Raw genomic sequence first — 13,112 nt, 5'->3', positions numbered from 1 at the left:
AGATCTCATAGTTTCACAATGGTTCCGAAAAAATATGAACAGTTCACAAAGTACAGACAAAATACAATTTCATAAGTGTGAAGTTACCCAACTGTGTAACTGCATTAACGTGTGTCACTGATGTAGTAAAAAAAAGTTTATCTCTCAGTTAAATGATCAGATAGCTGTGTAATTTGTGTGTTAGAGAAATATTGTACCGATGTGTAAAGTTGTATAAGCAAATACCATATTATCTAGGGCTCCTTGTGCTTGCCAAACACATGGTACACAAAGTAAGCGTGTACCCCCCTTGAGGATTAATGAATAATACCCTCAGGTGTTACAGATTACAGCAATGGAATGAAATGTATCACGGAAAACCTTTGTATCATTGTACTTCAAATATCTTTAAAAATAAATGTTTTAAGTACAAAATTAATCACTAAAATACGTGTACTGTAGCGCTAAACTGTGCGTCTTGTTGTAAGATAATCTCTGTGGAAGGGTCGTAGTCATCGTCCTCCGAAAGCTAAGTTCCGCAAAAGTCAATAAATTTACTTCATTATAAACAAAAGTGAAATACTTTGCGTATAGATATCTTAGTTATTACGCTTATTGCCTTGATGAAGAAAGTACTCTGCTGTAACGTATTGTTGTGCTACGGAAAAGGCTGTCTCATTGTAGCTATACCACAAAAGTTACTACTAAAACATGTTTTACTTTCAAGAATAATTCAGAAAAACTGTGCAGATATGAAACAGAAACACCGCAAAAGGAACATTGTAAATTGTCACTCATTAGTAGCGTCGTGATACAATCGTGTAGCTGTCACATAAACTAACCACTGTGTCATCTGGTATCTCACAGAAAGTACTTTAAATCCAGAATGTATTTTCAAGTAAACCAAAATGTTGCATGAAAATCTCATTAGCAGTACCAGTATATGTTCTAAGTATATAAGCCTTATAGTCGTTACATAATCGTGCAACTAACAAGCAAGAATGTACACACACAATAACACTGTGACGTCTGTTCACTATAACAATGCAATCGTAATTTCTGTTTAAATAAGTTCTCTTGGTTCTTGACTGGATAGTTAACTTTAAAACATAGTTGCATGTTAACAGTTTCTAAGATTTAAAAAGAGTACTAGTAACGTGAAGTGAAAAATTTTATAGCAAAGACTAAGTTAAAAAGCAGATTATCTCTCAATAAATGGTTTTACATGTGAAATGTGGTGTAAACCTTTACTCTTCCTAGTATGCAGAGTTTCAACTTCAATGCAATTATGATGTGGTATACGTTGGATTCTGTAAGGTCCATTTTAAACCAGAAAGAATATGTGACTCAAGTGTTTCTTCTTATGTGACAATGAATGAGCTTTAATGAGAATTCTCCGACCAATATATAATTTCTTTGCATTTGCTTTACCGCGTAGTTTTCTCCTTTGTCTGCTGCAGATGTTATATTTTTAATAGCCAAATCAATTATGTCTTTGTGTCGAAGTTTACGTGTATTCGGGAAAGGTACAAGCTCTGTGATTCTGTTCGGTGGTTCTTCATTCTTCAGTACAAGAGTAGGTGGTAAAGCAGTGGAGTCATGAGGCATTTCATTCAGCACGTTTTGAAATAAGTGTAAATATCTGTCCCAATGCTGATGCTTTCTGTGACAATAGAGTCTGCAAAGCGTATTGATTTGATTCATAATCCGTTCGGAGGGGTTACGGTGTGGTGAGTACAATGAAATAAAAACAGGTTTGAGTTTATGATTCCGAAGCATGCGTGACCAAACAGCAGATCTGAATTGCGGTCCGTTATCTGAAATAACTTTAGCAACATGGCCAACTTGATGTAAGAAATTTTTAACAAAGGCGTTGGATACAGACTGTCCAGTGGCTTTACGTAACGGAGTGAAAGAAACAAATTTTGAAGTAAATTCAACAGCGACTAGAACGTACGAAAATCCATTAGATGTTCTGACAAGGGGTCCCAAGAGATTAACAGCAGCAAATTCTTTTAATTTAGAAGGAATGATAGGAAACAACGGAGCACGATATGCGATAGTAGATGGTTTCGCCTTTTGACAAAGTTTACAAATAGACAAGACTCTTCGAATTCTCTTTTCCATATTGTTAATATAACAAGTCGTCCGAGGAATATGATAACGTTTTCGTGGGCCAAAATGTGCATAGCTGAAATGAATGTACCACATGAGCTTATTAACAAAATCGTCAGGAATGCAAAGTACCCATAGCTTGTCACCATCAGTGCAGCGTTTGAACAGTATGTTGTTTCTAACCAGATAATAATGCCGAATCTGTGTGTGTGTCTTTTCATGCCATTTGCTTTTGATGTCTTTCCAAATCGGATCTTTATCTTGTTCGTGAGCAATGTCCTTTAAAGATGTGGAGATGAAGTTTTCAAAGGCGACTTTCTGAATATAAAGAATACTGAAATTTTTCTCGAGGTTGCCTGCTGTGTTACTTTTCTCAAGCCCAGCCGGTGCACGTGACAGTGCGTCCGCAACAATGTTCTCCTCGCCGGGAATGTAGACTATTGTGAAATGGAATTCTTGCAGAATGAATGCCCAACGTATCAATCTGTCATGATTTAATTTTGAAGACATAAGAAATTGTAATGCACGATGATCACTGTATACTTATACATGCTTACCAGAAAGAAAGAAACGGAATTTGTTAAATGCCCAAACGATAGCTAAAGCTTCTAATTCAGTAACGGAATAATTTTTTTCAGATTTTGTTAGCACTCGGCTAGCAAAAGCAATGCTTTTCTGAACAGTAGTGTCATTTTCTATGGCTTCTTGAAATAAATGGGCACCAAGAGCGACTTTAGAAGAATCCGTGCTAAGTCAGAAATCTTGTGACAGATCTGGATGAGCTAGTATTGGCGCGTTAAGTAGCGATTCTTTCAAAGAATTGAATTCCAACTGTGCTTGTTCGTCCCAGTTCCAAATAGTATTTTTTCCAGTGAGAGAACAAAGTTTTGGTGTAACAAGAATTTGCATATTCAGAAAACGATGGTAAAAATTTACGAGACCTAGAAAACTGCGGACTTGTTTATTTGTGGATGGAACTGGAATGGCTCTGATTGCTTCTAGCTTTTCAGGATCCGGCTGAATGCCTTCAGAAGAAATAATATGGCCAAAAAACCTCACCTTTGACCTTCCGAATTCAGACTTTTCCAAGTTAACTGTAATTCCAGACTCAACAAAAATACTGTATGTAACACGCTGTTGAGGATGCGATTGTGTTGTTCCCATGAGGCTTCTGCTATCAGAATATCGTCAACAAATAAGGTGATGTGACGTTTTAAGAACTCAGGTAATATGGAAGTTAGCCCGCGAATGAATGCTGCCGAAGAAATGTTCAAACCAAAAGGAAGTTTCCGAAACTGATAACAAACGCCGAAACAAAGGAAAGCTGTGTATTTTCTACATTCTGGATGAAGTTAGATCTGATAAAAGCTGGATCTGAGATCAATGGAAGACAACACTTTTCCACCATTAAAATTTTGAAGAAGTTCTTCTAACGTTTGCGGCCTGTCTGTTTCAGGAATAATGATAGTATTGATTTGTCTCGATGCTAAGACAAGCCTGATCGATCCATTTTTCTTCTCAACAACATGTAATGGATTGTTGTATGAGCTTACTGCAGGCTCAATAATGCCCTCGTGAAGCATAGATTGTATTTCTGTTCTAACACGGTCCCTATAATGCGCTGGAATTACGTATGGTCTAACACAAAATTTAGTATGATCAAGAATACAAAATTGGTATTGAAATCCCTTGATTGTTCCTATTTTGGGAGTAAAAACTGTGGAATGTGCTTGTAAAATTTCAAAAAGGTCCTGCCTATCAGTGTCATTACAATTCTCAATTGTTTGAATTTTATTCTGAATTAACTAATTATTTTCAAATATGCCGTTGATATCATCCCTGTCAGTACTTGCAGAGTGATTGCTAGTATCTAGTTCCGTAGAAAATTCCGAACTGTTGTCTAACAGAAGGTAAAGCCGATTAATTTCTTCGTCATGGTTTGAGAGCCAATCTTCAAATTTCAAAGCTATTGATTTACCTTCTTTCTCTAAACTTATTTCAGCATCGTGAAAGTTTAAGATTGCTTTGTATTCGTTCAAAAAGTCTACTCCCAATTTAATTTCCGTCGACAATAATGGAACAATAAGAAAATTCATAGAGAAGCTGTAGCTTTGACAAAAGAATTCTAAGTTGGTTTGTTGGCGTACATCTACATTTTTTCCAAAGATAGCACCTTGTAATTTAATCTTACGTAATGGAAGTGTGGGACAATCGTTCGATTTGTTGCATTCGCTAAAGGCTGTTTCACTAATTACTGAAATGGGACTGCCAGAGTCAAGTACTGCCGTAAATTTTACGTCATTTACTGTAATGTGGATCACAGGATATGCAATGTTGTTATGTTTTACGTCGTGTTTCTGGAGTAAGATGTCCCTAATGTCTTCCATTTTTACGTTATTACTACGGCAGCTGCGTCGTCAGTTTCAGATTTACGTTTTGTGGCTGCCAGCGGTATGAGCCATTGCCTATTGTGTCTTTGTTGGCACGAGTCGTTATTGGGATTTGGAGACCTAACTTCTACAAATTCACCTTGACGAGAGGGCCCTGCTCTGTTTGAATCCCGCCAGTTCTGATGCAATTCAGGTCTGTCGTTACGATCATATCGTCTATCGTCATGTCGGTAGATTCCATAGTGTCTTTCTTGTCGGTCACGTGGTGGAGAATTTCTCCCTGAATCGTAGCTGTGCACTGGACCGTTGCATCTGAAGTTACTCTGTCTCCCTTGATAATAATTATTTTGGTTCCGATATTGTCTGTTTCTCTGATTGTCTCTGTGATAGTCATTACCGCAGAAAGGTGATCTTTCCCTGTAATTATTACTACTCTGCCAACGGTTGTCATATGGGTGGTGTCTGTTTTGGTCACGATTTACATTGTAAGAATAGCCTTGTCGTGTATTATTTCTGTCATCGCGGAATTGTGACAGATGTGACCTGTAATTCTTGTGCTCCTGTTTTCGCGTTCCGCGATTGTCAGTGTCAATTTCCAGTTCTTGTAACAGTCCCTGAAAAGCTTCAATGTCGTTTTTGCAAAGTCTTGCTAAAATAATATTTCGTAAATGTTCAGACAGTTTGATTAAGCAAATGCGGATGAGTTCTGAGGGGCTGTATGGGTTTGAAAGATACTGATTCTTATGCAACATGTCTTCAAAATATTTCATAAGACTGGAAAATTCAGATTGTTCGAAACGTTTCATCATTATGATGCTATGTTTTACTCGTTCTTGTGTAGCTTGAGACCAATACGCTGAGAGGAAGCCATGATAAAATTCTCCTTCACTGTGACAATCGTGAATGAACGATCGCATTCTTACAGCTGGTTCATTCTCTAAATAGCCACACATAAATTCTAATCTGTGCTCTAATGACCAGTTGGGAGGAAAACAATGAGAGACTTGATGGAGCCACGCTTGTGGATGAATGTCGTTGCCAGAATTCTTAAATATTTTAAATTTACGTCTAGTAATGAACAGCTTATAGCCAAAATCATCATGTCGGCGAGTCGCATATCGGTCATTGTTACGTCGTTTCGGCAGTTCCATTTCAAAATTCGGTGCACCTTGCCAATTTCTTTCATAATTTCCGAAATGTCCTGTGTTATTATTTTGTGGTTGTTCCGTGTTTCTATGTCCCTCTTCCCATACTGGAGCGCGAGTGTCCTTTGAAATATGTAATTCTTGTATTACTTGCGCCAACTGATCTAGTACTTCCCGGATTTATTTTTTCTACTGTGTTAATTGATTTGATTTTGATTTTGTTTTTGTTCATACTCTTCAGTGTCCGTGAAGGCTACAGGTCTTGTGTCATTCAGATCATCATCTACCTTTGTAGACAAGTTAGTGAACTGATCTGAAAGTTCGGCTACTTTATTCGATAGTGAAATTATTTCCTCTGTGTGTTTTTCTGAACCAAGTTTCAGAGTATGCATTTGTGTTGAAATCGTATCTACTGTGTCCTTTAAGTTTTCCTGAGTTTTTGCAAGTTGCGTAACCGAACGGCTAGATGCAACTGAGTCAATTTTAGCTTGCAAGCTCCCATGATTTTCATGAACAATGGTTCGCAGTTCTTTTATGGCTGCTTCGTGATTCTGTAATCCATTTTCATGACGCGAAAAAATAGGTTGGAAATGCTCACAAATTTGTGTTTTTACGTCATTACAGACTTTTTGACATTTCGATTCAATGATATGTAACTCAGTAGTTAAATCTTCACGTGTTTGTTCAAGTGTGGTGTCTGACTTCCGAAGATTTTGTTCCATTGTGTCTAACTGTTGCTGTGTTTGTCTCTGGTGTTGTTCCATTGTGCCTAAATTTTGAAGATTTTGTTCCATTGTGTCTAACTTTCGAAGCTTTTGCTGTGTTTGTCTCTGATTTTGTTCCACTGTGTCAAACTTTTGAAGATTTTGTCCATTTTTTTCTGATTTTGTTCAAGCGTTGTGTCTAACTTTTGTAGCCTTTGTCCCATTTGTTGCATTAACTGTAATAACAGTGCACTGGTGTCTGAAACATGTTCCTCAGTGCTATTCGGCAGTGCATTTGAACCGGCAATATTCGCATTTTGAAAAGCAGAAAATGTGTCTTGATTTATTTGAGAAAACGGTGATGACGCAAAACCTGAATCTACAATATTTGGAAGATTGTGTCCTGTCATTTCGGAATCCTGAGGCGAGCTGTTGCCGACCGATCGATCGATAATGCTTCCCTGTTCACTAATTGTTTCACCGCCTACACCATTATTTGCAGCCCGCTCCATTTCCCTATGCACAATTACCAAATTACTACTTTGAACATTAGTTAATTCATTACATGGTGGCACTAACATACTGCTTTCGTCTTCACTGTCATTTCTCAGTTTACTTTGAGCCCTAGTATTACGTTTTTCACACGCCGTTATTGTCACAAGATTACACACGACAACATAGAAAAACACAATTTTAAGAGCAAAAATAAGAGAACACGTTAACATAGCACTGAAGATAATATCTAGTTAATTGCAAGTGCAGCTGCGACATACTTGGTGCAAATCTACATGCATGCCACAACAACAATAAAAGACTGCAACTAAAAAGGAGATTCTCTCTACAATTACGCGCTAGCAATAAACAATAGCTACACTAACTGCACAAACTACAAGAAAAAATCAGAAGATTCCAGTGAGGTATCCTCGGCTAAGGGTCGACATATGAAACGTCCCCTTTGAAATATTATACAAGACTGTGCATAAACTGACACACAATATTTTTAGTGCAACGCAATCTGACTTTCAAGAATCCCTACAAAAGAATGTCCCTGACTAACATTACCCTATACGTTTCACAAATCACTTACCTCACAAAAATCTTCGTTACTCGAACTACTGCAATACAGTGAGCGCCACTACTGCCAGCTAAATAAAAGATTCAAACTACGGAAGACACTAACTACTGATAGGTATAGTTAGGAAATGAAAGATTTTATTAGAGAACAAACAATATATTTACCTTAATAGCGTTGAAAAATCATAATATACATAGCAGTTCATGACATCCAGTCTTACAAATTTCAAAACTCCGCCATTTCTCTCCCCATATCCACCACTGCTGGCGGCTCTCCTCCAACTGCGCAACGCTACGCGCTGTTCGCATCCAGCTGCCCAACACTACAATGGCAGCCAAAAATGCAAACTAGCCACAGACAGCACACAGCACAGCCAGTGATTTTCATACAGAGCGCTACGTAACGTTGCCAATACGAAAACATAAACAGCCTACTTACAAACAGATCTGATAAATAATAATTTTATGATCCACATTCTTCAAAAAAGGAGCACTTGGAAAGGAAAGAACAATAAGAAGGGACTAGTAACAGTAACTGCATACATAATTTTCTTTTCAAGTACATGGTAATATTTTTTTACAATAAGTTGTTGTGGTGCACCACTTTAATTACATAGACGCTAAGATGTGACTTAGGTATTAGACATGGCCATCTTTAGTGTAATATTTTTTCTGCTTGAGCTTTGCCATGTTTAGGTATAAGTTATAGTATTTGGTGCTGCTGTATGTCGACAAAGCGGTACTGAATTTCACTTTTTATTACTCTGTTAAGCCAGTTTTACTACTGATTTATTTTTCTTGTTGCTGCACATTGGCTCATAATAGTTGTAATGTTGCATTTGCTCTGCCAATTTAGATATACTGCTACTGGCTTTGCCAATTTGCATTTTTTCGTCATTGCTGTTTGTGACAATTTGTTATGTGCTGCAGCGTTGCCTCGTCTCTTGGTATATATATCTGAGCTCAGTAGATTTCAGTTAGCTTAAGATAACGAGTTGCGATGAATTGGAAGAAATGCATTGAGAACCTATAAGAAAATGGTTTGGCCAAAAAATTAGTTTGCAAGAGGGTATGAACTAAAAAGTAGGGTTTAGGGACAACAGGTTTAGGTGGGATTTTCTTGGAAATAAATGATGTGGTAAAATAATGGAAAATAAATAATGAGGTAAGATATATGTGAACATATAAATACAGAAAGCATGCTTGGATAGGATTTTTTTGGTGGAAACAAATGTTGAAATAAGACGAAAGATCTATGGAATGAAGTTTTGGGTTGGACTGCAGTACCAAATGTTACACTGAAAACAAACCCTGTCCTTTCCTCCTGTGTTATTCTGCTATTTGTTTGTGTACTCTTGTGTATTTGTGTTTTTCCTGTCTTTATGTGTTTAGCGACTAAGATTTATGTTGTAGAATTTTTCTAGTACTAAGCTACATTAACTATGATGAGGAATACTGTTATCCTCAAATATAATTTGCATTAATAATATGTTATTTACTTTGTAAAGATGTTTAGACATTATTAATTCTGTTCTGTTTCAATGCTCATATGTGAAATTAATGTTTCGAAAACTATTCTCATTATTTTACATATTTACTTATGTCATAATTCCTGTAACACTGAAGTATATGTTTATTTCTATTCTTTTGTGAAGCCTGTATTACTACAAATCTTATCTGTATTATTATGTTTCAATGATGTTTTCTGTATCTTTGTAATTGTATTCTCATGTTATAAAATTGTAATTGACACCAGTTTATCAAATTAAGTAACTTGTAAGCATTCATTTCACTGCACACATTTCAGTTGGTCATAGTATATGCACAATATGTGAAAAAAGAGGACTGTTAGTGTTTGCACGTTTGTTAATAATTCAGCAAGGGAATGGATAACAGCATTGCTGGTTCTAAGGACATTTCAAAAAAAAAATTTTTTTGGGAGTGCACAAGTGGTTGTTCATGGACTTGCTATATTCTCCGCAAGACTCTTCAATGGTGATTGTGCACTTGCACAGTCACAGCAGATGACTGCTAGCCATCTCTACAAGGTCACAGTGGGTCTACACCTTTGATGACTCACCAATACCATTATTTCTACAAGGACTGCACTGGGTCTGCACTTCTGGTGGCCCACCAATACCGTAATCTCTACCAGGACTACAGTTGGTCTGTTCTGTGATGACCTACCTACCAACATTCTCCAAAACTTCGACTGACTCTGTGGTGGGTTTGCTCTGTTGTGGCCCATTACCTGTCTGCATGTCAAGAGTCAGCACTGTCTTTCTGTTGGAAGGACAACACTACTTCTTCAAGACTGCATTGAAATCCACTACTTCCGTGTGCATTGTCTTTTACTGCTCAGACTTTGAGAAAAAAAACTGCAATTTTACTGTGATGAATGATCAGAACTGTATTTATGGACTGTGAGAAAATTATAGCTTTTGACCAACATTGTATCAATAAGTGTGTGCATATGATTTCTTTGTTGTTGTAATTGTGAAAATTTTTTTAAGAAATATGTATTGGCCAGTGCCCAAAACAATTTGTAAAATTTTTTGTGGGGAGCATGGGGGCTATGTAAGTAGGCTGTTTAGGTTTTCTTATTGGTAACGCCACGTAGCGCTCTGTATGAAAATTACTGGCTGTGCTGTGTGCAGTCTGTTGCTAGTTTGTATTGTTGTCTGACATTGTAGTGTTGGGCAACTGGATGTTAACAGTGGACGATCTGGACGTGTCTCATTAAGAGAGAGTAAATTTGTAAGACTGGATGTCATGAACTGATATATATAATATGACTTTTGAACAATATTACGGTAAATACATTGTTTGTTCTGTATCAAAATCTTTCCTTTGCTAACTGTGCCTATCAGTAGTTAGTGCCTTCAGTAGTTTGAATCTTTTATTCAGCTGGCAGTAGTGGCGCTCGCTGTATTGTAGTAGTTCGAGTAACGAAGATTTTTGTGAGGTAAGTGATTTGTGAAACGTATAGGGTAATGTTAGTCAGGGCCATTCTTTTGTAGGGATTTTTGAAAGTCAGATTGCGTTGCACTAAAAATATTGTGTGTCAGTTTAAGCACAGTCATGTATAATTGTTCAAAGGGGACGTTTTAAACTGATTGTATACTGTGCATGTTGTTTTTGCTGTATACAGGGTAGTTCACGTTTATTGGCAGAGAATGCCACAGTGATGGAAAGGTTGGAGTTTCAGCTATTTTTCTACGTAATAGATTCTCATCTGCATGCCCTGTGGCATTTTTGTGTACCGTTGTTATAGAACACTTCCGTCACTTTGCGCAGGTAATGCTCGACCTCGTTTTTCAAACCATTGTCGGTCTGGAATTGTGTTCCACCCAGGAGTGACTTCAGCACATGAAACAGATGATAATGATTAGGTGCTTAGTCTGGGCTGTAGGCAGGTAGGTGAGGATGTTCTATTCGAAATGCGACAGGAGATTGGTTGTCACATGGGCAGTGCGGGGAAGAGCGATGTCGTGATGAAAACACACTCCCTTTATGACTACCACCCTCCTTCGATATTCAGTACCATTGTTTTAGTCTCACAGTAATGAACAGCGTGTATTGTTGTGCCACTAGTTATATACTGACACAGCAGTAAACCTTTTTCCGTTCCAGAGCACACTAACCATCTCTTTGCTGTCAGACAACTTTTTTTTTTTTGAACTTCCACTGCTTCCTTGAATTCGAATGTCGCCGCCAACGAGACTTTTCCTTACTGTCAGGTATCACGTACTGTATCCAGATTTCATTGTCAGTGATAATTGAATCCAAAAATACCTGGCCCTGTTATGCATAGCACTTCAGGAATCCAGAGGCCGCTTGAACATGTTGCCGTATATGGGCTTAGGTCAGTATTGTAGAAATCCTTCTTGCACACACCTTGCGATAACGCAAATTATCGGTCAAAATCTTATCAATCGTTCTCTTTTTAACTTTCTAAACTCGTGAACTGTCACACGTACCTCTTCAGGTATTTCTTTCTCCACTTTTGCAATTGCATCGACTGAAACCAAAGGCCGATGAGGACGCTTTTCGCCATGAACGTCTGCACCTCCGTTTTGAACACTCTGACGCAATTTTTCACGTTTTTGGTGCCCATGCAAAGTGGCCCATTGCGTCTGCATAACTGACGATGGATTTCAATGGTAACAGTGCCTTTGGCACTCAAAAGACGGATCACTACAAGCAACTTGTAGCAGGCGGAAGATGCGAGGAGAGCTCCATCCTTAATCTATGTCCAGTTAAGAGCGCTGCAGCGGGCTCAGGTTTGTGGGGATTTGAATAGGGAAGCGAAGCTACACACCAGTGTTGCCCGATGTCCTGTAAAAGCGTTGCTCACGACTTCAGGCCATGGAGACACGCCTGGTAGGTAAAGGCATACTAATAGCTTTCCAGAACAATGATCAAACATGCATTGCTACTGCACTTTTCATTATACATTGCTTAGAATAGCATCCACAGATCCGCATTACATCGCACACAGTATTTTCCTACGAAGTGGTAGCGAACACATTTTTCATTTTCCCACGTACTATTTGACTATGAAATGACTCTGATTTTAGTTTATTACATATGTCTTTTCTCATCTGTACAATGTGCCAGCACAAAGTGGTAGTTACTTTAGAAACTAAGCACTAATGTCTAAAGATGAAACTGAATTGAAGGTTAGAGCCTCTGCACGCCTGTGTGGTTCGAATTTTCGACTGGTTGTCTGACACACATGTCACAGATTTGCTCGAATATCCGTAGTATATTTCCTGTTCTGCTATGAATTTTTCAGTAGCAGTTCGCGACGTGTTTCTGCCTCCCTAGAACTAAAAAATACGAGATCCTGCAATTACATTCCGATTTTTAGATGATTATATGTAAAAAAATAAGTTAATTTTGGATGTGCAAAAGTAAAAACTTTGTTAAGGATACAATTTGTACCATAAATTAATAACTGTAGTTCAGTGATCTTATAACCTTCTCAGTACACTACAATAAAATTTTCAGATTAATTGCGGCATTAAAATTTGAGTTACGACTTTTTATTAAAAAGACAATCAAAAATTAAAAATTCAAATTTCTAGCAAAATATTAATCGTGCATATTTCGTTATATTTTTCAGTTAAAACACAGCTCTTTTGATTTACACATAAAAATTTTTGTTTTGTACATTAATAAATATGGCTGTAATGATTTTTCAAATAAATGTTTACATTTTCCATTACATCGCCCCTTAAAGTAATATGATATATGTTTGTTGGCAATCAATTAAAATTGCTATGTTGTGTATAGTGACAGACTCGAATATTGTTTCATATAATACAGCACAGCTTTGAGCCGTTACTAGTTTAGCGGAGTGTACAAGCTGCCTCTTTCGTAACATCCCCTCATTCCAAAGTAACTGTTAACGGATGATACACAACTGTGTAGTACAGTGAGTTTTTCCCACAGGAAGTATGAAGATCACAGTGTTTTCCCTATGCTCCTTTCTTAACGGATTCTGCGGAGAATCACCTCATTCCTTGCCTTATCAGTCCAGACATTTTTCAACATTCTTCTGTAGCACCATGTCTCAAACACTTGGATTCTCTTCTTTCGTTATTTTCCCACTGTCCATGATTCACTACCATATAAATCTGCGCTCCAAACGTACATTCCTGGAAATTTCTTCCTCAAATTAAGGCAATCTTTAATATCAG

The sequence above is a fragment of the Schistocerca serialis genome, chromosome 1, assembly GCF_023864345.2.
Source record: "Schistocerca serialis cubense isolate TAMUIC-IGC-003099 chromosome 1, iqSchSeri2.2, whole genome shotgun sequence".
NCBI classification, from domain to species: Eukaryota; Metazoa; Arthropoda; class Insecta; order Orthoptera; family Acrididae; genus Schistocerca; species Schistocerca serialis.
Note: the sequence above shows the minus strand (reverse complement) of the source record.